A 23,635-nucleotide genomic window follows, 5' to 3' on the forward strand; every position below is an offset into this window, starting at 1 on the left:
AGAGCCTTGTGTCCAATAAGGGGAATAAAGGCCCACGGTCTCCCCTGGCCCCGGGCCCTGAACAAGGGACTGGAGAAACTCGCTGCCCTGCGGATCAGACAATCAGCCGGCGCTAGTCCCGCCCCTCGGGCTCCCCGATTGCTTGAAGGACCCGCCGCCGGCTCGCTCCTCCAGCCCCGCCCTGCTCATTTCCTACTGGTCGGAAGCTACCGTCAATCAGGCCGTGGGCCTGGGTCACGTGTCGCTGAGGAAGTCTGACCCGCTCCGCGAGGTTGAATCCGCTCCGTTCGCTTCCCAGGACCTTCGGACTCCCAGGTTTGTGTTTACCGTCATTTATTTCCCCGTTTCTCTCCGCTCGTCCGTCCAGCTGAGAAAACTCGCTTTCCGCCGGTAATTTCGACTCTACAACTGTTAACCTGAGTGTCGCCCCTGAGCATGCGCACTAGCAGCTCGTCCTGGGACCCTGCTTCCCCCGAGCATGCGCACTAGCAGCTGGTCCTGGGACTCTGCCCCCGAGCATGCCCAATAGCAGCTGGTCCTGGGACTCTGCCCCTGAGCATGCCCACTAGCAGCTGGTTCTGGGACTACGCCACCCCCTGAGAATGCGCACTAGTAGCTGGTCCTGGGACTCTGATACCCCTGAGCATGCCCACTAGCAGCTGCTCCTGTGACACTGCCCCCGAGCATGCCCAATAGCAGCTGGTCCTGGGATTCTGCTGGTCCTGAGCATGCCCACTAGCAGCTGATCCTGGGACTCTGGGCCCCTGAGCATGCGCACTAGCAGCTGGTCCTGGGACTTTGCTGCCCCTGAGCATGCGCACTAGCAGCTGGTCCTGGGACTCTGCCCCTGAGCATGCACACTTGCAGCTGGTCCTGGGACTCTGCCCCTGAGCATGCCCACTAGCAGCTGGTCCTGGGACTCTGCTACCCCTGGGCATGCCCACTAGCAGCTGGTCCTGGGACTCTAGGCCCCTGAGCATGCCCGCTAGCAGCTGGTCCTGGGACTCTGCTGCCCCTGAGCATGCCCACTAGCATCTGGTCCTGGGACTCTGCTACCCCTGAGCATGCCCACTCGCAGCTCATCCTGGGACTCTGCTGCCCTGAGCATGCCCGCGAGCAGCTGGTTCTAGGACTCCGCTACCCCTGAGCATGCGCACTAGCAGCAGGTTCTGGGACTCCGCTACCCCTGAGCATACCCACTAGCAGCTGGTCCTGGGACACTGCCCCTGAGCATGCCCACTAGCAGCTGGTCCTGGGACTCTGCCCCTGAGCATGCCCACTAGCAGCTGGTCCTGGAACTCTGCCACTGAGCATGCCCACTAGCAACTGGTCCTGGGACACTGCCCCTGAGCATGCGCACTAGCAGCTGGTCCTGGGACTCTGGGCCCCTGAGCATGCCCACTAGCAGCTGGTCCTGGGACTCTGCCCCTGAGCATGCCCACTAGCAGCTGGTCCTGGGACTCTGCTGCCCCTGAGCATGCCCACTAGCAGCTGGTCCTGGGACTCTGCTGCCCCTGAGCATGCGCACTAGCAGCTGGTCCTGGGACTCTGCCCCTGAGCATGCCCACTAGCAGCTGGTCCTGGGACTCTGCTACCCCTGGGCATGCCCACTAGCAGCTGGTCCTGGGACTCTAGGCCCCTGAGCATGCCCGCTAGCAGCTGGTCCTGGGACTCTGCTGCCCCTGAGCATTCCCACTAGCATCTGGTCCTGGGACTCTGCTTCCCCCGAGCATGCCCACTCACAGCTCATCCTGGGACTCTGCTGCCCTGAGCATGCCCACGAGCAGCTGGTTCTAGGACTCCGCTACCCCTGAGCATGCGCACTAGCAGCTGGTTCTGGGACTCCGCTACCCCTGAGCATACCCACTAGCAGCTGGTCCTGGGACACTGCCCCTGAGCATGCCCACTAGCAGCTGGTCCTGGGACTCTGCCCCTGAGCATGCCCACTAGCAGCTGGTCCTGGGACTCTGCTGCCCCTGAGCAGGCGCACTAGCAGCTCGTCCTGGGACTCTGCCCCTGAGCATGCCCACTAGCAGCTGGTCCTGGGACTCTGCCCCTGAGCATGCCCACTAGCAGCTGGTCCTGGGACTCTGCTGCCCCTGAGCATGCCCACTAGCAGCTGGTCCTGGGACTCTGCTGCCCCTGAGCAGGCGCACTAGCAGCTCGTCCTGGGACTCTGCCCCTGAGCATGCGCACCAGCAGCTGGTCCTGGGACTCTGCCCCCGAGCATGCGTGTTCTAAACCTCAACAAGAGCGGCTCATGCGGACTTCGAGGTGCCCAGAGAGGAATATTTCATTTGCCTTTGATCAATAACCCTCATGGTTTTGAGGACCTCCATCAGGCTGGCCCTCATCCTTCGCTGCTTCAGTGCAAAAATAAGCCCCAAACTTCTCCAATCTCTTTTACTAACTGCTCTTTGGAACAGAGGAGACTAAGGGAGACTTGATTGAGGCGTATAAAATTATGAGGGGCCTGGATTGAGTGGGTAGGAAGAACCTATTTTCCTTAGCAGCGAGGTCAATAACCAGGGGCCATAGATTTAAAGTAATTGGTAGAAGGATTACAGGGGAGTTGAGGAGAACTTTTTTCACTCCGAGGGTGGTCGGGGTCTGGAACTTTCTGCCTGAAAGGGTGGTAGAGGCAGAAACCCTCATCTCAGTTAAAAAGTACTTGGATATGCACATGAAGTGCTGTAACCTGCAGGGCTACAGACCAAGAGCTGGAAAGTGAGATTAGGCTGGAAAGCTGCTTTTCGGCCGGCTCGGGCACGATCGGCCGAATGGCCTCCTTCTGTGCCCTAAATTTCTGTGATTCTATGATAACCCCTCCATTGCTAGACAGTCTGGGTCAGAATGGAGTGAAAAAGAGAAACAAAGAACTTAAAGAAAGAAAAGAAAGACTTGCATTTATATAGCGCCTTTCACGACCATCGGACGTCCCAAAGCGCTTTACAGCCAATGAAGTGTAGTCACTGTTGTAATGTAGGAAAACCGGCAGCCAATTTGCGCTCAGCAAGCTCCCACAAACAGCAATTCCAAAATTCTATAGATTATGGAACAGTTCCTGCAGATTGGAGGGTGGCAAATGTAACCCCACTATTAGCCTAACATCAGTAGTAGGGAAAATGCTAGACTCGATTATAAAGGATGTGATAACAGGACACTTAGAAAATATCAACGGGATTAGACCGAGTCAACATGGATTTATGAAAGGGAAATCGTGTTTGACAAACCTACTGGAGTTTTTTGAGGATGTAACTGGTAGAATAGATAAGGGAGAACCAGTGGATGTGGTGTATTTGGACTTTCAGAATGCCTTTGATTAAAGGCCCACATCAGAGGTTAGTGTGCAAAATTAAAGCTCATGGGATTGGGTGTAATATACTGGCATGGATTAAAAATTGGTTAACAGACAGGAAACAGAGAGTAGGAATAAATGGGTCTTTTTCTGGGTGGCAGGTGGTGACTAGTGGGATACCACAGGGATCAGTGCTTGGGCCCCAGCTATTCACAACATATATCAATGATTTGGATGAGAGAACCAAACGTAATATTTCCAAGTTTGCTGACGACACGAAACTAGGTGGGATTGTGAGTTGTGAGGAGGATGCAAAAAGGGTTCAAGGCGATTTAGACAAGTTGTGTGAGTGGGCAAATACATGGCAGATGCAGTATAACGTGGATAAATGTGAAGTTATCCATTTCGGTAGAAAAAACAGAAAGGCAGAGTATTATTTAAATGGTGATAGATTGGGAAATGTTGATGTACAAAGGGACCTGGGTGTACTTGTACACCAGTCACTGAAAGCAAACATGCAGGTGCAGCAAGCAGTTAGGAAGGCAAATGGTATGTTGGCCTTCATTGCAAGAGGATTTGAGTACAGGAGCAAGGATGTCTTACTACAGTTATACAGGGCCTTGGTGAGGCCACACCTGGAGTATTGTGTGCAGTTTTGGTCTCCTTACCTAAGAAAGGATGAACTTGCCATAGCGGGAGTGCAGTGAAGGTTCACCAGACTGATTCCTGGAATGGCAGGACTGTCGTATGAGGAGAGATTGGGTCGAATAGGCCTGTATTCAATAGAGTTTAGAAGAATGAGAGAGGATCTCATTGAAACGTAGAAAATTCTGACCGGGCTAGACAGACTGGATGCAGGGAGGATGTTTCCCCTGGCTGCGGGGGTCTAGAACAAGGGGTCACAGTCTCAGGATACGGGGTAGGGCATTTAGGACTGAGATGAGGAGAAATTTCTTCACTCAGAGGGTGGTGAACCTGTGGAATTCTCTACCACAGCAGGCTGTGGAGGCCAAGTCACTGAATATATTTAAGAAGGTAGATATCTAGACACAAAAGGCATCAAGAGGTATGGGGAGAGAGCGGGAATATGGTATTGAGATAGAGGATCAGCCATGATTGCATTGAATGGTGGAGCAGGCTCGAAGGGCCGAATGGCCTACTCCTGCTCCTATTTTTCTATGTAACGTAATAATGACTAGATAATCTGTTTTTTTTTAGTGGTGTTGATATTGGCCAGGACACCGGGGATAATTCCCCTAATCTTCTTTGAAATAGTGCCCTGAGATCATTTACGTCCACCCGAGAGAGCAGAGGAGGCCTCGGTTTAACGTCTGATCTGAAAGACGGCCCCTCTGACAGTGCAGCACTCCCACAGCACTGCACTGGAGTGTCAGCCTGGATTTTTGGGCTCAAGTCTCTGGAGTGGGACTTGAATCCACAACCTCTGACTCAGAGGCGATGGTGCATTTATTCGCTGCCCTTCAGAACCCCAGGATGCCCAAAGGGCTTCACGGCCAATTCATTGATTTTGAATTGCTGTCGCTGTTGTAATGTAGGGAAAGGCACCAGCCAATTTATACTCGTGGACCCTCCATTATTCCTTCTCCGGCTTCCCTCAGAATCCTCGGATGGAAACCATTATGTCCCTGGGATTTGTTCCCCCTCCGTTTGAGGAACGTCTTCAGTCCCGTATCTTGTAGCTTTTAAAAGCTCTTTAGAATAATTTGTCCGTGACTACACTGTTGTGGAGTATTTTAAACCAACACTCGACACAAGGTTTTAGATCGATAATCAAGTTGTCTTTATTGCACCGATGGGGAAACAGTCTGCTCTGTCTTAGCCAGACCTTTCCAAATTGGTGCAGCAAACACTACATTTTTATACATTACAACACACATGTCAAACTTCATTCCTGCCACCTGATTGGACCTTGGCCCGCATGCATCTTCACTGATTGGTTGCCTATGCTGCGTTACATTAAAGCACCACCTTTATTATCGGCCGTTATCCCACAAGCTGTTGTTGCACCCATGACCTTTGTTTATGCCAGATGTGTCTCATCAACATTGTACTTCTGACTCATTGTCCTCCTTTCCAGCCTCTCTCGGCCCCTTTCATTGTTTTACTTTCCTGCCAGAACAGAACTTACATCCTCTTAGGTCTCTTATGGTTTCCACATCCGACTATGTTATTGTTGTGCCTGTGTGTTGATAGAGACACTGAAGACAGGAGTTGGTTTCATAGGTGTTTACTAAACAAAGTCTGGAGGGGAACTAACTCATACAACACAATATACAGGCTTATATAGCCCGAGTGGCCATTACCGGCATTACAGTACACAGGGGGCTCTTAAAGGCACATACACTACAGTTATCAACTTAGAAAAAGCTTACTACTGCAAAAGGCCCATTAGATTATGGTCTTTATTACACCATTCAGTGAAACTGCCAGCGATGTCAGTTTAACTCTTAACCCCACTGCAATCCCCCCTTTTGGTACTTGGCCCTTGCCCAAGTTAAACCACATGTATAAGCATCGCTGTGCCTCCTGCTTCATGCGGTGATCAGGCGCTGGTTCGGGAGGCCCTGCATACCCATCATGTTTAGAGCAATCTTGTGTTTTCCGACTCGCTTTAGCTCTTTGTTTGGTCCGTTTCTTTTTACAAGCGGTGCATGCTGCTATTTCCCATCCTATAGCCATGACTAACTGTACTATCACTAATATATGAGAAATGATGCGGATCCATGGGTGTATGTTAACATTCACTCCCCAATCCCACAGCTTCTCATACCACGGGATGTTCCTGTAGCTCTACCTCTATGTCCCTTTTGTCGAAATCTCGACTCTCAATGAGACTCTGAAACGATCAGCTTCGGTCGATGTTCTTTTTTAGTAAATTTTTACTTGCCGCAAGGAGAGCATCCCGCTCTGTCAAAGGTTAGCAGAGACTCTCTCCAGAATTACAGATTAACAACATATTTATACAGTAAAGTAAACAGGTTATGGTTTCATCACGTGTCTTTCAAGTCAGACAAAGGGACAAAGAGTTCTTCAATCCTTAGCTAGTTTCTACATATTTCTAAAGTCTGGCGTAGTGAAAGACTATTGATAATACAATGGGTAGTTATTTATTCTAGACTATTTAATTAAGACTATCAGTATTGAATGGAATGTAGATACTTCATACAGTATGTTTCTTCTGTTATCTGGTGGCCAAGCCTCCGGCCAGGTGGCTTGCGTAAAGTTCCCTTTACTCATGTAAATGGTCTTTATTTACAACGCAGATAAGCAACGGTTTACAGTGTTTAGTCAAGGTTAATATGTTTAAGGAAGGAATAGAGGACATTTCTGCAGAGGCTTCTGGGAGTTCCAGGACTCCATTTTGTTTGTTAAAAAGGGGCACATGTAACTATATTCAGCTTTAAAAGGTACATTTCCACACTTTCTAACTCCCCAAGATCCCTTTGCAACACTATGTACTGTTTCACCGTCTTACTTAAATCCTCTTTCATTTCTTGCAGATCCTCTTGCAGGCGGGGTATTGGGGCCCTGACTGAATCTTCATAATTAACCAACTCGTCCTATAGACTATCTGGCACATTTAGTTTTATCTCCTCCCTTGAATGTACATACACCAATCTGGTGTGTCCAATTGTCACAGGGACCTTTGGCGTAAAGCAAAAGTTAGGCATTGTGATTGCACATACAAGATTTCTATATTGGTACTCAGTCTCTGTGGTGGCTATACAATACTCCCCCTCGCCTCTACATCCCGAGCGGGTGTGATGGTGATCAACATGTGATAATTCCAACACACTTCCCTCTGTCTTATTATAGCCGCACTCATCCTTAGGGCCTTCTCCTACCGGATGTGGGCATATCGTAAGCGTGCCTTTCCCGTGGCATCCATTTAGGGAGACTCCTCTCATAGTACCATTCTTCCTGATGGCATAGGTATTAATTGGATAGTATTGGAGGTATGTCTCACCCCTCACTATGCCTATGTTTGTTACCTGGTACTGTGCGTATGGAGTCGTGTCTAGTCCCACCACTAGTATCAGGAGTACCATGCCTATCATTGCTGTCACTTCTGCTTTACATTTTTGTATCACTGGATATTCTCTGGTCATCCCTTTGAGGGTACAAGCACTCAGAGGGCCTGGATTCTGGCTCAGGCCATAGAGCTGTGTGCTGTTAATCCAGTCTGGTACCTCGCCTCGCGGTATCTGCCAGATTATGTTTTAACTGTCAGGTGATCCATTGGCCATAGGCATGACACAAGTCTCTCCCTACCCCGTCTTTTGCCTGTTCCTCATCTCTATGGTTTAGTTTGTTGATAATGCTAGCATGGTCCGCTATAACCTTGATTCCCTCGAGTAATTTCCTTATCGTATGTCCTCCCAACTCTGATCCTTGTTGAACCAAACCAGTTTCCTTCTCTAAAATCTGCTGTATTACCCTTTGTAGTCGTTCCACATGACTCTGGACTCCTTGTATATCTAGGGCATTAATGAATGATGTCCCCGTGTTTATTCCCGTGAGTATATCGGTTCCTAAACTCCTCTTAATCCTTTGGTGGAATGCAGCATGTCCCCTAAAATTAGTAGCCCCTGTCACATCAGCAGCTTGGTTAATTACATTCTTCATCATATATGCATACAATTCTCTAGTTTTAGTAAACCTTTCACAATATCCTGGCCATTGTAACATGGTTAAGTTCATTAGCACCGGTACAATTTCGTGTCTCACGTTATCATACAATTGTTCTCCCTCGGTAAATAATACTAGTCCATTCATGGGTCCAGTTTTCATATCTGGACATTGTAGCATCCTCGGTTCGCTTGTCTCTTCTTTCTGTGTATTGGGAGCCGTGGATGAGACTCCGAATGTGATTGTTCCATTAAAACATGGTGCTTCCTCATCATGTACTTGTCATGTAATGTGGGATGTCCCTTTGCTTATTTCGTGTCCCAGCAGTAATCCCACCTTCATGGTGAAGTTTCCCTGTAAATTAAGCAGAAGCCTGGTCGTCACCAGAGGTTAGTTTATCTCCGGTGTTTATTCCATTGTTCCTGTGGGATTTAAGATCAGATGGGTTATTGTTGTACCGTTTTAATTGGGTCCAATGTTTCCATCTACCCTTTCCCCTCATATCGATACATGCGCACGTATCGCTGGTCATGATAACCTCAAATGGTCCAGTCCATCTAGGTGAGAATCCCGATCTCTCTCGCAATATTTTAACAAATACCTGCTCGCCCACCTTGGGTAGGGGCTCCGAGGCCCCCTGCTTTTGTGTATTTTTATCTCTGATGTCTTGTTGTTCTTTAACTTCTTGTTTGAGCTCCTTCAATTGATTATCCAATGTTTGTACGTATTTCCTCATTTTATCTTTTAAGGGTCCTAGTCCCTCGCTACCAGATGCTGCTCCTTCCGGCAGACACATTGCTTGTCCAGTCCTGAGTTCATATGGTGTCAGTCCGGTCACCCTGTGATCCTTTTTCCATATTCCATCTCTACCTTTGGCTGCGCCTCTCTTTGTCCACTGCTCCTGCTCCTCCATTTCGGTCTCCTCTTGGATTCTTTTAATGTTCACTTCCTCTGCTGTTATTCTACCTGCTGCCCTTGCTGCCTGATCAGCTAGCATATTTCCTTTTTGTTGCTCGCTCGCTATCTTGTGGTGTGCCTTTATTTTAATCACTGCTCCCTCTTCTGCTCCTTTTGCCGCTTCTACTAGGTCTCTCACTACCTCCTCATGCTGTATTTGTCCTCCTCCGGAGGTTACATATCCTCTCCTATTCCACGCTATCATATAATCATACACTACCCCAAACGCATACCCACTATCTGTGTATATATTTACTCGTTTTCCCTTTGCCAATTTCAATGCTTCCGTGAGAGCCACTGGTTCTGCTACTTGAGCTGAGGTTCCTCCTTCAAGCCCTCCCTTTGCGACTGTTTCTCCGTTCTCGGATACTACTGCCCAACCGTGTGTGGTTCCCCATTTATATATCGGCGAGATCCGTCTACATAAAAGGTGTTTTGGGGATTTTCAGTGGGCGATTCTAATACAGTTCCTCTGACCTCTTCTTCGATTACTAACTGACACTCGTGTGCCTCACCCTCTGATAGCATTCCCTCTGCGGGGTTGACTCTATGTTCCCTTATAATCTGGACTGATCTGTCCTTGGGTATCAATACTGCTTCCCAAGCTGCCCTCCTTCTGTCTGATACAGCCTTCATTTTGCCTGTGTTTAGCAGGTCCACACTGTGTTTTGCGTGTGTAATATCAGCTGTCCTGACATGGTGACGGGCTCGCATATCCGCACCGCCCATGCGGTGCATTCGAGGGCCACCACACATCTCGCCATTCCTTTAGCCACGGGGGTTTGTTGGGTGGAGTAATAGGCAATTGGCCTCATATCTCCCCCGTACTCTTGGGTGACTACAGCGTTATAGAAGTTCCCGTCTACACTATATATATGGAATGGTTTGACTATATTTGGCAATCCTAGTGCGGGTGCGGGCGTCAGGGCTGCTTTTAATTTTGCTTAAGCCTCGCCCTGCTCCGATTCCCATTCTATCTTATCAGTGGTGGGTCTCCCCCTTTAACTAAACATTGAATCGGCTCTGCTTTCCCTGCAAAGTCTGATATAAAATTCCTGCAGTAGTTAAACAGTCCCAACACTTTCCTCACTCCTCAGACGGTCACTGGCCTTGGCATGTCATTTATGGCTGCCTTTCCTTCCTGCGGGAGTGCCTTATACCCCTGGCTCATTCCGTGCCCCAGATACTTTACTTAGGACAGTCCAACCTTTGCCTTTCTGGGGTTCAATTTAAAGCCAGCTTTCTTAAGTGTCTGGAGGGTGGCTAGTACTGCTCCCATGTGTCCTTTGGCATCCTCTGATGCAATCATTATGTCATCGATATATTGGAGTAGGGCGCTCTGATACTTTGATAGGTCTAACCCGTCTAAGGCTTGACTCAGTACACGGTGGAATATATTTGGACTGTTGTGGAACCCCTGCGGGACCCTGGTCCATGTGTACTGTCTATCCCCGCACAGGTTCGAATCCTGTTCTTGACGCCAATTGTTGTGGAGTATTTTAAACCAACACTCGACACAAGGTTTTAGATCGATAGTCAAGTTGTCTTTATTGCACCGGTGGGGAAACATTCTGCTCTGTCTTAGCCAGACCTTTCCAAATTGCCACAGCAAACACTACATTTTTATACATTACAATACACATGGCCATCTCATGCACAATTCATTCCTGCCACCCAATTGGACCGTGGCCCACATGCATCTTCACTGATTACATTAAAGTACCGCCTTTATTATCAGAAAAGTATATGTCAAGCTGTTGTTGCACCTCTGACCTCTGTTGGTTCCATGCCTGGCTATGTTATCTCCACTGCCAATTCAGCAACTTAGAAAAAGCTTATTACTGCAAAATATGGTCTTTATTACACCATTCAGTGAAACTGCCAGCGATGTCCGTTTAACTCTTTCCCCACTGCAGCACTCCTCCTCCTTGATTGTAATGTCTACATCGTCCCTCTCTTTTGTGAAAACAGGCGCAAAGTATTCATTAAGAACCATATTCATGTCTTCCGCTTCCACACACAGGTTACCTTTATAGTCCCGAATAGGCTCCACTTGTTTTCCTTGCCAATATTTTTTCATGCCCTCTCTTTGCTTTTCTTCTTTGAAATCGTGCCATAGGATCTTTGATGTCCACCTGAGAAAGCAGACGGGGCCTCGGTTTAACGTCTCCTCCAAAAGACGGCACCTCCGACAGTGCCACACTCCCTCAGCACTGCACTGGAGTGTCAGCCTAGATTTTTGTGCTCGAGTCTCTGGAGTGGGACTTGAACCCACAACTTTCTGACTCAGAGGCGAGAGTGCTACCAACTGAGCCACTGGCTGACACTAAAGAACAAGCAGTTCTGACGGGTCAGAGTGATCATAATGAGATAGAATTCTTCATTAAGATGGAGAATGAAGTAGTTGACTCAGAGACTAGGGTCCTGAATTTAAATAAAGGAAATTACGATGGTATGAGGTGCGAGTTGGGTAGGATTGATTGGGGAATGTTACTCAAAGGGTTGACGGTGGATAGGCAATGGCAAACATTCAAAGATCGCATGGATGAACTACAGAATTTGGTCATCCCTGTTTGGCATAAAAATAAAACAAAGAAGGTGACTCAACTGTGGCTAACAAGGGAAATTAGGGATAGCATAAGATCCAAGGAGAGGACATATAAATTGGCCAGAAAAAGCAGTAAACCTGAGGATTGGGAGCAGTTTAAGATTCAGCAAAGGAGGACAAAGGGATTAATTAAAAGGGGGAAAATAGAGTATGAGAGTAAGCTTGCAGGGAACATAAAAACTGACTGTAAAAGCTTTTATAGATATGTGAAGAGAAAAAGATTGGTGAAGTCAAACGTAGGTCCCTTGGAACCAGAATCAGGGGAATTTATAATGGGGAACAAAGAAATGGCAGACCAATTAAATACATATTTTGCTTCTGTCTTCACAAAGGAGGACACAAATAACCTCCCAGAGAGGTCAGGGAACATAGGGTCTAATGAGGGGGAGGAACTGAAAGAAATCAGTATATGTAGGGAAATGGTGTTAGGGAAATTGACGGGATTGAAGGCCGATAAACCCCCAGGGCCTGATAATCGACATACAGGGTACTTAAGGAAGTGGCCCTAGAAATAGTAGATGCATTGCTGGTCATCTTCCAAAATTCGATAGACTCTGGAACAGTACCCATGGATTGGAGGGTAGCTAATGTTACCCCCCTATTGATGCGCTAGCAATTACTCAAAAGACTGAGGTTAAGCGAGTAACTAACAGGCTTTTATTAACAAGAGAATGAAGGTGTGCCTCGAGTGGTCGACCAGTCCAGAATACAGAGGGACTGTGGAGCAGTCACCTTTATACCTGGACTCGTGGGAGGAGTCAGCCGAGGCATGTTCAGACATGTACACAGTGGAATACAAACACCCACACAGGCAGGTATAACAGTGGTTTACCACATACACCCCTTGTTTAAAAATGAGTCCGGCGGGGTGAAGTGTATTAAAAGTTTGTGTATTGGAGTCTCTCCGGAGGTCTTGTCTGCCGCTGTGATCGACGTGGCGATGGCAGGGGTAGTGAAGCTTCCGGCGTCGAGTCCCGCGTAGGCTGGGGCACTGGTGTGTAGTCCTCGTGGGTGTCGAGTGGGTCACAGGGCCCAGGCGTGCCGTCTGCTGGGGTTGGATATTGGATCGTGGGGGGGGTGGTAGTGGGTAGTGGGTTACTGGGGCCCCCGAGGGTGCGAGGTCTCGTATGGAGACTGTGTCCTCCCGCCCGTCCGGGTACGCAATGTAAGCATACTGGGGGTTGGCGTGGAGGAGGTCGACCCTCTCGACCAGGGGTTCCGTTTTATGGGTCCTCACGTGTCTTCTCAGTAGGACCGGCCCTGGGGACATCAGCCATGGCGGTAGCGATGTCCCCGATGTGGACTTCCTTGGGAAGGCAAACATTTTCTCATGAGGGGTGGCGTTAGTGGCAGTGCAGAGCAGTGACCGAATAGAGTGGAGCACATCGGGGAGCACATCCTGCCAGCGGGAGGTCGGAAGGCCCCTAGACTTTAAGGTTAGCAGGCCGGCCTTCCAAACTGTCGCATTCTCTCTTTCCACCTGTCCGTTCCCCCGGGGGTTGTAACTGGTGGTCCTGCTTGTGGCAATACCCCTAGCGAGCAGGTACTGGTGGAGTTGGTCGCTCATAAACGATGAGCCCCGTTCGCTATGGATATAGCTGGGGAAACCGAACAGGGTGAAGAGGTCGTTCAGACATTTAATGACCGTGGCACTGGTCATGTCCGGGCAGGGGATGGCAAACGGGAAACGGGAGTACTCATCAATAATGTTGAGGAAGTACACATTGCGGTCGGAGGAGGGGAGAGGCCCTTTAAAATCAACGCTCAGGCGCTCGAAGGGGCGAGTGGCTTTTATCAGGTGAGCCCTGTCTGGTCTATAAAAGTGCGGTTTGCACTCAGCGCAGACTTGGCAGTTCCTGGTCATGGTCCTGACCTCCTCAATGGAGTAAGGCAGGTTGCGGGCCTTGATGAAGTGGAAGAACCTGGTGACCCCTGGGTGGCAGAGGTCATTGTGGAGGGCCCGCAGTCTATCGATCTGCGCGCTGGCGCAGGTGCCATGCGATAGAGCATCCGGGGGTTCATTGAGCTTCCCGGGCCGGTACAAGATCTCATAATTGTAGGTGGAAAGTTCGATTCGCCACCTCAAGATCTTGTCGTTTTTGATTTTGCCCCTCTGCTTGTTGTTAAACATAAAAGCAACTGAACTCTGGTCAGTGAGCAGGGTAAATCGTTTTCCGGCCAGGTAGTGCCTCCAATGACGCACAGCCTCCACAATAGCCTGGGCCTCCTTCTCAACAGCGGAGTGTCTGGTCTCCGGGCCCTGGAGGGTTCGTGAAAAGAAGGCCACAGGTCTCCCTGCCTGATTAAGGGTAGCGGCCAGGGCAAAGTCGGACGCGTCGCTTTCCACCTGGAAGGGGATGGATTCGTCCACTGCGTGCATGGTGGCTTTGGCAATGTCTTCCTTGATACGGTGGAAGGCTAAGCAGGCCTCTGCCGTCAAGGGAAAAGAGGTGGACTTGAGCAGCAGACGGGCCTTGTCCGCATAGTAGGGGACCCACTGGGCGTAATAGGAGAAAAACCCTAGGCACCTCTTCAGGGCCTTGAGGCAGTGGGGCAGTGGGAGTTCCATGAGGGGACGCATCCGGTCGGGGTCGGGACCGATGACTCCGTGTTCCACAACACAGCCAAGGATGGCGAGGCGGGTTGTGCGGAATATGCACTTCTCCTTGTTATACGTCAGGTTCAGGAGTTGGGCGGTGCAGAGGAATTTTTCGAGGTTTGCGTCATGGTCCTGCAAGTCATGGCCGCAGATGGTCACATTGTCCAGATATGGGAAAGTGGCCTGCAACACATTTTGATCGACCATCCGCTCCATCTCCCTTTGGAAGACGGAGACCCCGTTGGTGACGCCAAAGGGAACCCTAAGGAAATGATAGAGGCAGCCGTTAGCCTCAAAGGCAGTATACTGGCGGTCCTCAGGGCGGATAGGGAGCTGGTGGTACGCTGATTTCAGGTCAATGGTCGAGAAGACGCGGTACTGCGCGATCTGGTTGACCATATCAGCTATGCGGGGGAGTGGGTAAGCGTCCAGCAGGGTGTAGCGATTTATTGTCTGGCTGTAGTCGATGACCAGGCGCTGCTTCTCGCCGGTCTTAACGACCACAACCTGGGCTCGCCAGGGGCTGGTGCTGCCCTCAATAATCCCCTCCTTCCGGAGCCGCTCCACTTCGGTTTTAATGAAAACCCTGTCCCCGGCACTGTATCGCCTGCTCTTTGTGGCGATGGGCTTACAGTCGGGGGTGAGGTTAGCAAACAGTGGGGGGGGGGTGACTCTGAGTGTGGAGAGGTTGCACCTGGTGCGCGGCGGGCAATTTGGAAGCTGCTGGCTGCGGACTGTGAGTGGGGGGAGGGGTCCACCGTATGCCATTGTAACACTTTTAAGGTGGCACTGAAAATCTAACCCCAGTAGAACGGCAGCGCAGAGGTGGGGCAGGACCAGGAGTTTAAAATAATCATACACAGTCCCATTTACTAAGAGTGTCACCATGCAATATCCGCCAATGTCTGCCGACTGGGACTCGGAGGCCATAGAAATCCGCTGGTGCGCAGGCAGGACTGGGAGAGAGCAATGCCGCACCGTGTCGGGGTGGATGAAGCTCTCCGTGCTCCCAGAGTCAAAAAGGCAGGTTGTTTCTTGGCCATTTACCTTAATGTCCATTGTGGACCGGGCCAGTTGGTGCGGTCTCGCTTGGTCCAGCGTAACGGAGGCCAGCGTAGGGGTCGGTGTGTCGCTGCGGATATCAGATGAGGCGGTGTTGGGGGCCTGCTGCATCCCGGCTGGTGTCCAAGATGGCGGCGTCCATGATCCCCATGTGGCTGGAGGCATCCAAAATGGCTGCTGTTCCGGTGGTTTGCACATGGCTGGGGAGGCCCAAGATGGCAGCCCGCACGGCCCACATGCGGCGCTGCTGGGGTTCGGGGTGGCTTTGGCCTTGCAGATGCTGGCATAGTGTCCCGTCTTCCCGCAGCCCGAGCAGATCGCATTTTTCGCCAGGCAGCGCGCTCTGGGGTGTTTGGCCTGGCCACAGAAGTAGCATTTCTGGCCTTGGGACACTGCTGCGGTAGTTGGGCCGTTGCTGGGATGTGGCTGGGGTGGCACGGTGCTATGAGACAGTCCTACCGTGTCCCAGGCTGTCGTTCCCCGCGGCGTCCATGGTGCAGAGGAGTAGGCATCCATGCCCCGGTAGGCTGCGTCCAATGATAGTGCGAGTTCAGAGGCCTTGTTGAGGTCGAGGTAACTCTGCTCCAACAGTCGCTGTCGGGTGTATTTGGACCTGTGGCCCGCTACAAAAGCACCCCGGATAAGTTCCTCTGTGTACACGGCGACCTTTACATCCTTACAACCACAGGCCCGGCCAAGCACAGGCAGTGCCTGAAGGTATTCCTCGGTCGATTCCCCAGGTTGTTGTTTACGATTCCCCAGGAGGTGCCTGGCGTACACCTCATTCACTGGGCATGTGTACTGGCCCTTGAGGAGCTTGATAGCAGCCGTGTACGAGGTCGCGTCCTGGATGACCGAGTACGCTCGGTGGTTCACTTTGGAGGTCAGGACATCCAATTTGTCCTCATCCGATTTGACCGTTGCAGCGGAGGCGATCAGGAATCTTTCAAAGCACCTAAGCCAGTGAGCAAACTTGGTGGATGCGTCCGCCTCCCGATGGTCTAAGTCCAGGCATGCTGGTGTGAGGATCTTCTCCATTATAAAAAATCTTGTTAATAAAAGCCTGTTGGTCGACCAGTCCAGAATACAGAAGGACTGTGGAGCAGTCACCTTTATACCTGGACTCGTGGGAGGAGTCAGCCGAGGCATGTACAGACATGTACACAGTGGAATACAAACACCCACACAGGCAGGTATAACAGTGGTTTACCACACCCCACTATTCAAAAGAGGTGGTAGATAGGAAACGGGGTCATAAGAGATTAGCGTGTAAAGTTAAGGCACATGGGATTGGGGGCAAGGTATTAACTTGGATAGAGAACTGGTTGGCAGACAGAAAGCAAAGAGTTGGAATAAACGGGTCTTTTTCCGAGTGGCAGGCAGTGACTAGTGGGGTACCGCAGGGATCGGTCCTAGGACCCCAGCTATTCACAATATATCTTAATGATCTAGACGAGGGAACTAAATGCAATATCTCCAGGTTTGCAGATGACACAAAGCTGGGTGGGCGTGTGTGCTGTGAGGAGGATGCCAAGAAACTCCAGTATGATTTGGACAGGTTGGGTGATTGGGCAGAAGCATGGCAGATGCAATATAATGTGGATAAATGCGAGGTTATCCACTTTGGTGTCAAAAACAGGAAGGCAGATTATTATCTGAATGGCAATAGATTGGGAGAAGGGGAAGTGCAACGAGACCTGGGTGTCCTTGTGCACCAGTCGCTGAAGGTAAGCATGCAGGTGCAGCAGGCGGTTAAGAAGGCAAATGGTATGTTGGCCTTCGTAGCGAGAGGGTTCGAGTACAGGAACAAGGATATCTTGCTGCAGTTGTACAGGGCCTTGGCGAGACCACACCTTGAGTATTGTGTGCAGTTTTGGTTGCCTTATCTGAGGAAAGAAGTTCTTGCCATGGAGGGAGTGCAGCGAAGATTCACCAGGCTGATACCTGGGATGACAGGAATGACGTATGAGGAGAGATTGGGTCTGTTGGGATTATACTCGCTGGAGTTTAGAAGAGTGAGAGGGATCTCATTGAAACTTATAAAATTCTAACAGGACTAGACAGACTAGATGCAGGAAGGATGTTCCCGATGGCCGGGGAGTCCAGAACCAGGGGTCACAGTTAAAGGATAAGGGGTAGGCCACTTAGGACAGAAATGAGGAGGAATATCTTCACCCAGAGAGTGGTGAACCTGTGGAATTCTCTACCACAGAAGGCAGTAGAGGCCAATTCATTAAATATATTCAAGAAGGAGTTAGATATATTTCTTAAGGCTAAAGGGATCAAGGGATATGGAGAGGAAGTTTTCCCCTTAGTAGGGGGGTCAATAACAAGGGGGCATAGATTCAAGGTAAGGGGCAGGAGGTTTAGAGGGGATTTGAGGAGGAACTTTTTCACCCAGAGGGTGGTTGGAATCTGGAACTCACTGCCTGAAAGGGTGGTAGAGGCAGGAACCCTCATAACATTCAAGAAGCATTTGGATGAGCACTTGAAATGCCATTGCATACAAGGCTATGGACCAAATGCTGGAAAATGGGATTAGACAGGACAGGGATTGATGGTCGGCGCAGACACGATGGGCCGAAGGGCCTCTTTCTGTGCTGTATAACTCTATGACTCTATGACTAAAGCAGGGATATGGTAATGATTTTGGATGATCAGCCATGATCACATTGAATGGCGGAGCAGGCTCAAGGGGCCGAATGGCCTACTCCTACTCCTATCTTCTATGTTTATGATGAAGGGTCATCAACCTGAAACGTTAACTCTGTTTCTCTCTCCACAGATGCTGCCTGACCTGCTGAGTATTTCCAGCAGTTTCTGTTTTTATTAAAGAAACGAGGGAGTGATTGCTGACAGGAAGAATGTTGGGTCCTCCTGCGCATGCGCACCTCCCTGGCGGCTAAGGCGAAACACCGACTCGACCCCACCTGAGCTGCGCACGCGTACCAGATGTTGCGGCTCCGCATGCGCGACCGATGTTCCAACCGTGGGGTTTTGTGCACTGAGCATGCGCGTTGCAGACCGATCGGGACGGGCGATTGTGGAGCAGGAGGGAGAGCGCGGGGGCCATGAGCACATGCGTGGGACTCCGAGTCAACAGAGCACTTACTGCAGCGCCGGCAGTTGTGGGTATTACAGCCGCCATTACTGCTGATCCTTTCAACCAACCTGTGCAGCAGCTGGGGCCTGAAAATCAGCTTCACTGCCCCTAGGTTCGGAAAGGGGAAAATTAAACAACAGTTTGCCTCTGATCCTTTTCTGAGCTCAATTTACAGGGTTATAGAAGTGGAGCAGTTACAGGCGGGAAGCTCAGACCAAACATCACGTCCAGCTCTGACAGAGTCGCTCGATTCATCAGGACCTGAATATCATTGGCCTTTGCACATGGAAGGAGAAAGCAGCGATCGCAGCGATGACAAACCGCACATGTGTTCGGTGTGTGGACGCGGATTCAGACGATCGCCTGACCTGGCGAGACACATGCACCATCACACCGGGGAGAAACCGGGTAAAGGTGGGGACGGCGGGAAGGGATTCAATTCCCCGTCTGCATTGGAAGTTCAACGGCGCAGTCACACCAGGGACAGTCCGTTCACCTGCTCCGTGTGTGGAAAGGGATTTGTTTGTTCATCCCACCTGCAAACACACCAGCGAGTCCACACTGATGAGAGACCATTTCAGTGTTCTGACTGGGGGAAGAGTTTTAAAAGCTCCGGGGATCTGAAGGGACACCAGCTTGTTCACACTGATGAGAGACCATTCACCTGCTCTGTGTGTGGGAAGGGATTCACTCAGTCATCCACCCTGCTGAGACACCAGCTTGTTCACACTGATGAGAGACCATTCACCTGCTCAGTGTGTGGGAAGGGATTCGCTCAGCCCTCCAACCTGCTGGTACATCAGCGAATTCACACTGACGAGAGACCATTTCAGTGTTCTGACTGTGGGAAGAGCTTTAAAAGCCCCGGGAAACTGAAGAAACACCAGCTTATTCACACTGACGAGAGAGCATTTCAATGTTCTGACTGTGGGAAGAGCTTTAAAACCCCCCAGGATCTGAAGGGACACCAGCTTGTTCACACAGATGAGAGACCATTTCAGTGTCCTGGCTGTGGGAAGAGCTTTAAAAGCCCCGGGGATCTGAAGGGACACCAGCGAGTTCACACTGATGAGAGACCATTTCAGTGTTCTGACTGTGGGAAGAGCTTTAAAAGCGCCAGGGATCTGAAGGGACACCAGCGAGTTCACACTGATGAGAGACCATTTCAGTGTCCTAACTGTGGGAAGAGCTTTAAAAGCCCCAGGGAACTGAAGCGACACCAGCTTGTTCACACTGGGGAAAGACCATTTCAGTGTTCTGACTGTGGGAAGAGCTTTAAAAGCCCCCAGTATCTGAAGCATCACCAGCGAGGTCACACTGATGAGAGACCCTTTAAATGTTCTGACTGTGGGAAGAGCTTTAAAAGCTCCGGGGAGCTGAAGAGACACTAGCGAGTTCACACTGGGGAGAGGCCGTTCATCTGCTTCGTGTGTGGGAAGGGATTCACTGAATGAACCCACCTGCTCGCACATCAGCGAGTTCACACTGACGAGAGACCCTTTCAATGTTCTGACTGTGGGAAGAGCTTTAAAAGCTCGAAGAACCTTAAGAGACACCAGCGTCTTCACACTTATCATCGAATCTAACAGCACAGAAGGAGGTGATTCGGCCCATCGTGTCTGTGCCGGCTCTTTGAAAGAGCTGTCCAATTTAGTCCCAAACCCCAGCTTTATCCCCAGAACTCGGCAAACTAGTCCTCTTCAAGTACATGTCCAATTACCGTTTGAAAGTTCCTGTGGAACCTGATTCCAGCATCCTTTCAGATGGTGCGTTCCAGATCTTAACAACCCTCTGTGTGAAAACAATTCTCCTCATTTCCCTCTAGTTCTTTTAGCAACTATTTTAATGTAAGAAATCACACAACACCAGGTTATAGTCCAACAGCTTTATTTGAAATCACAAGCTTTCAGAGCACTGCTCCTTCCCAGCGCTCCGAAAGCTTGTGATTTCAAATAAAGCTGTTGGACTATAACCTGGTGTTGTGTGATTTCTTACATTTGTCCACCCCAGTCCAACACCGGCATCTCCACACCACAACTATTTTAAATCTGTGACCTTTGGTTACCGACCCACTTGCCAGAGTGAACAGTTTCTCCCTACTTGCTCGATCACAACCGCTCATCATTTATGCGCCGCCATCTTGGTGGAGCGAAGACGGACCAGTTCCACCTGCAGCACGGTGCATGCGCAGCCATCTTGATACAGGAACAGAGAGTGGGTGGGGCTTCAGGGTCCCAGTGACCAGGAGAGACAGTCATTGACTCATTGATTTTATTCTCACTCTGCACACAGCGGGTGTAGAACTGAACCCAACCAGAGCAGAAGGAGGGGGAAAACTGGGAGTGGAGGAAAGAAATGTTGGAGATGGTGCGATGGCTTTGGATTTCAGCACAGGGAGGATGGAGAGTGTGTGGGACGGGGATTTACAGCTTTGGGGGAACAAGAGAGGAAAGAATGTTCCATAGAAACTAGAATTGTCTGTTCTGAATTTCTATCCTGTACTTACAGTGATGACTTTTGTAAACTCCTTTTACAGGGTATTAGAAGGGGACGATTTACAGACGGGAAACTCAAACCAAACATCACATCAAGATCTGAGCGAGTCACTCCATTCATCAGGACCTGAATATCATCAGCCTTTGAATGTGGAAGGAGGAATGTCTGTTCTGTCTGGGAAAAGATTTCAAACATCAGTGTGACCGGAAAAGCACCGAGACACACACACCCGAGTGAGAGTGTTCCTGTGCACTGACTGTGGAAAAAGCTTTAACCGGTTACACAACCTGAAAAAACATCGCACTGTTCACAGCGGGGAGAAACCGTACACATGTTCTATGTGTGGACGAGGCTTCAACCGATCGTCCAACCTGGAGAGACACAAGGACACCCGCACCACGGAGAAACCATGGAAATGTGGGGACTGTGGGAAGAGATTCAATTATTCATCCAAGCTGGAAACTCATCGGCGCACTCACACCGGGGAGAGGCCGTTCACCTGCTCCGTGTGTGGGAAGGGATTTGCAGAGTCATCCAAGCTCCAGATACACCAGCGAGTTCACACTAGGGAGAGGCCGTTCACGTGTATTGAATGTGGGAAGGGATTCACTCAGTCATCCAGCCTCCATAGACACCAGCGAGTTCACACTGGGGAGAAACCATTCTCCTGCTCTGTGTGTGGGAAGGGATTCGCAGAGTTATCCAAGCACCTGATACACCAGAGAGTTCACACTGGCGAGAGGCCGTTCACGTGTATTGAATGTGGGAAGGGATTCACTCAGTTATACCATCTCCATAGACACCAGCGAGTTCACACTGGGGAGAGGCCATTCACCTGCTCTGTGTGTGGGAAGGGATTCACTCAGTCATCCCATCTTCTGACTCACCAACTTGTTCGCACTGTTAAGAGACCATTTAGATGTTCTGACTGTGAGAAGAGCTTTAAAAACACAAGCGACCTGCTGACCCACCAACGCACTCACACTGGGGAAAGACCATTCACCCGCTTCGTGTGTAGGAAGGGATTCACTCAGTCATGCACTCTGCTGAGACACCAGCGAGTTCACATTGAGGCGCGATCTTTCACCTCTTATTGTGGGAAGGTTTTCACTTGGAAGTCTAACCTGCTTAATCACCAGCAAGTTCACACTGGGGAGAGACCATTCACCTGCTCCGTGTGTGGGAAGGGATTCACTCAGTCATGCACTCTGCTGAGACACCAGCGAGTTCACCAGTGATTGCAAAGGTTGGATTCTGCTGTTATTGCTGCTGTTAATCACATCCAGGACTGAACCATGTTCACTCTGGCAATTGGGCTTTGTTTCTGCTGATGTGAATAACTGGGCTTGAGATTAATATTCTGGACAAATATTAAATAAATCAGCTTTGTTTCAAACACACTGTGTCTAATATTTGATTTCTCCATGATAAGAGGAGACTAATTGATGTTCTGTTACTGACTTCCATTTTTGGGCCTTTTCTTACTCTGGATTATTTCAGTTCTCATCTAGTTCACCTTCTACCACATCAAACCCCAAACATGTTCCATTTGCGTACACGGCTTGTGGGTGTCATAGACTGAACTGTAGTGTCTCACTTTACACTCATCTGAAATTCCTTTGAACTGCCCCTTTACAGAACTACCTTGCAGAAGATTTGAAATCTGTTATTTTCTGTATCATTTAACATCTCTTGGATCCGATTTAAAAAAATTAAAAAAAATTCCACACATACTGCATGTGACAGCCTTAGAAATGTTCTGATCTTTGTAATTGTCATTGCTGATTTTGATGGTCTCTTTGATTTAATCTCTTGTTGCTAACATACCTTGCACTATTTCATTAATTGAGATAATTGTTTCAAATACTTCCTTTATCAGGTCTTTAGCTCCTCCATTGATCCCTCTCAATAATCCTTGGTCAGGGGCTGGGGTTACGGTGTGGGCTTAGGGGTTAGTGGTTGGGGCTCGTGGTTATTGGTTAGGATTGGAGTTAGTGGTTGGGGCTAGTGGTTATTGGTTAGGATTGGGGTTAGTGGTTGGGGCTAGTGGTTATTGGTTAGGATTGGGGTTACTGGTTGGGGCTCGTGGTTATTGGTTAGAATTGGGGTTAGTGGTTATTGGTTAGGATTGGGGTTTGTGGTTAATGGTTAGGATTGGGGTTAGTGGTTGGGGCCAGTGGTTATTGGTTAGGATTGGGGTTAGTTATTGGTCAGGATTGGGGTTAGTGGTTGGGGCCAGTGGTTATTGGTTAGGATTGGGGTTAGTGGTTAGGGCTCGTGGTTATTGGTTAGGATTTGGGTTAGTGGTTAGGATTGGGGTTAGTGGTTGGGGCTCGTGGTTATTGGTTAGGATTGGGGTTAGTGGTTGGGGCCAGTGGTTATTGGTTAGGATTGGGGTTAGTGGTTGGGGCTAGTGGTTATTGGTTAGGATTGGGGTTAGTGGTTGGGGCTCGTGGTTATTGGTTAGGATTGGGGTTAGTGGTTGGGGCTAGTGGTTATTGGTTAGGATTGGGGTTAGTGGTCAGGATTGGGGTCAGTGCTTGGGGGTAGTCGAGAGGATATTAGGCTTAGGAAATAGTGATTAAGTTTAGAAACCACTATTGACAACGCCAGTGTCACTGGACGCGTCCTTTTCCATTTCATGTTTTTGAACCACACGCAGACGAGTCACAAAACAGCCTCATGAATTATTCATTCAAGGAACCTTCTTTCTGGCCCGAGCCTGATTTCCTCTCTTCTTTCACATCTCTACAATTCTCACAGAAATAGACATCATGGACATTAGACTTTGTGATTTTGGACAAGAACAGGTGGATCCAGGTATTGTGCAGATTACATCCAGTTATCAGCCTGCCTGAAAAG

The 23,635-nt window shown here is 49.6% G+C and overlaps 1 pseudogene; it reads left to right on the top strand.

The window, feature by feature from the left end:
* LOC147119014 (uncharacterized) overlaps positions 1-22,133 on the top strand; it is a 33,740-nt pseudogene extending 11,607 nt beyond the window's left edge.
* Positions 22,134-23,635: the final 1,502 nt, after the last annotated feature.

This window comes from Somniosus microcephalus, chromosome 4 (genome assembly GCF_052327205.1).
Source record: "Somniosus microcephalus isolate GS21.2 chromosome 4, FLI_Smic_1.0, whole genome shotgun sequence".
Classification (NCBI taxonomy): Eukaryota; Metazoa; Chordata; class Chondrichthyes; order Squaliformes; family Somniosidae; genus Somniosus; species Somniosus microcephalus.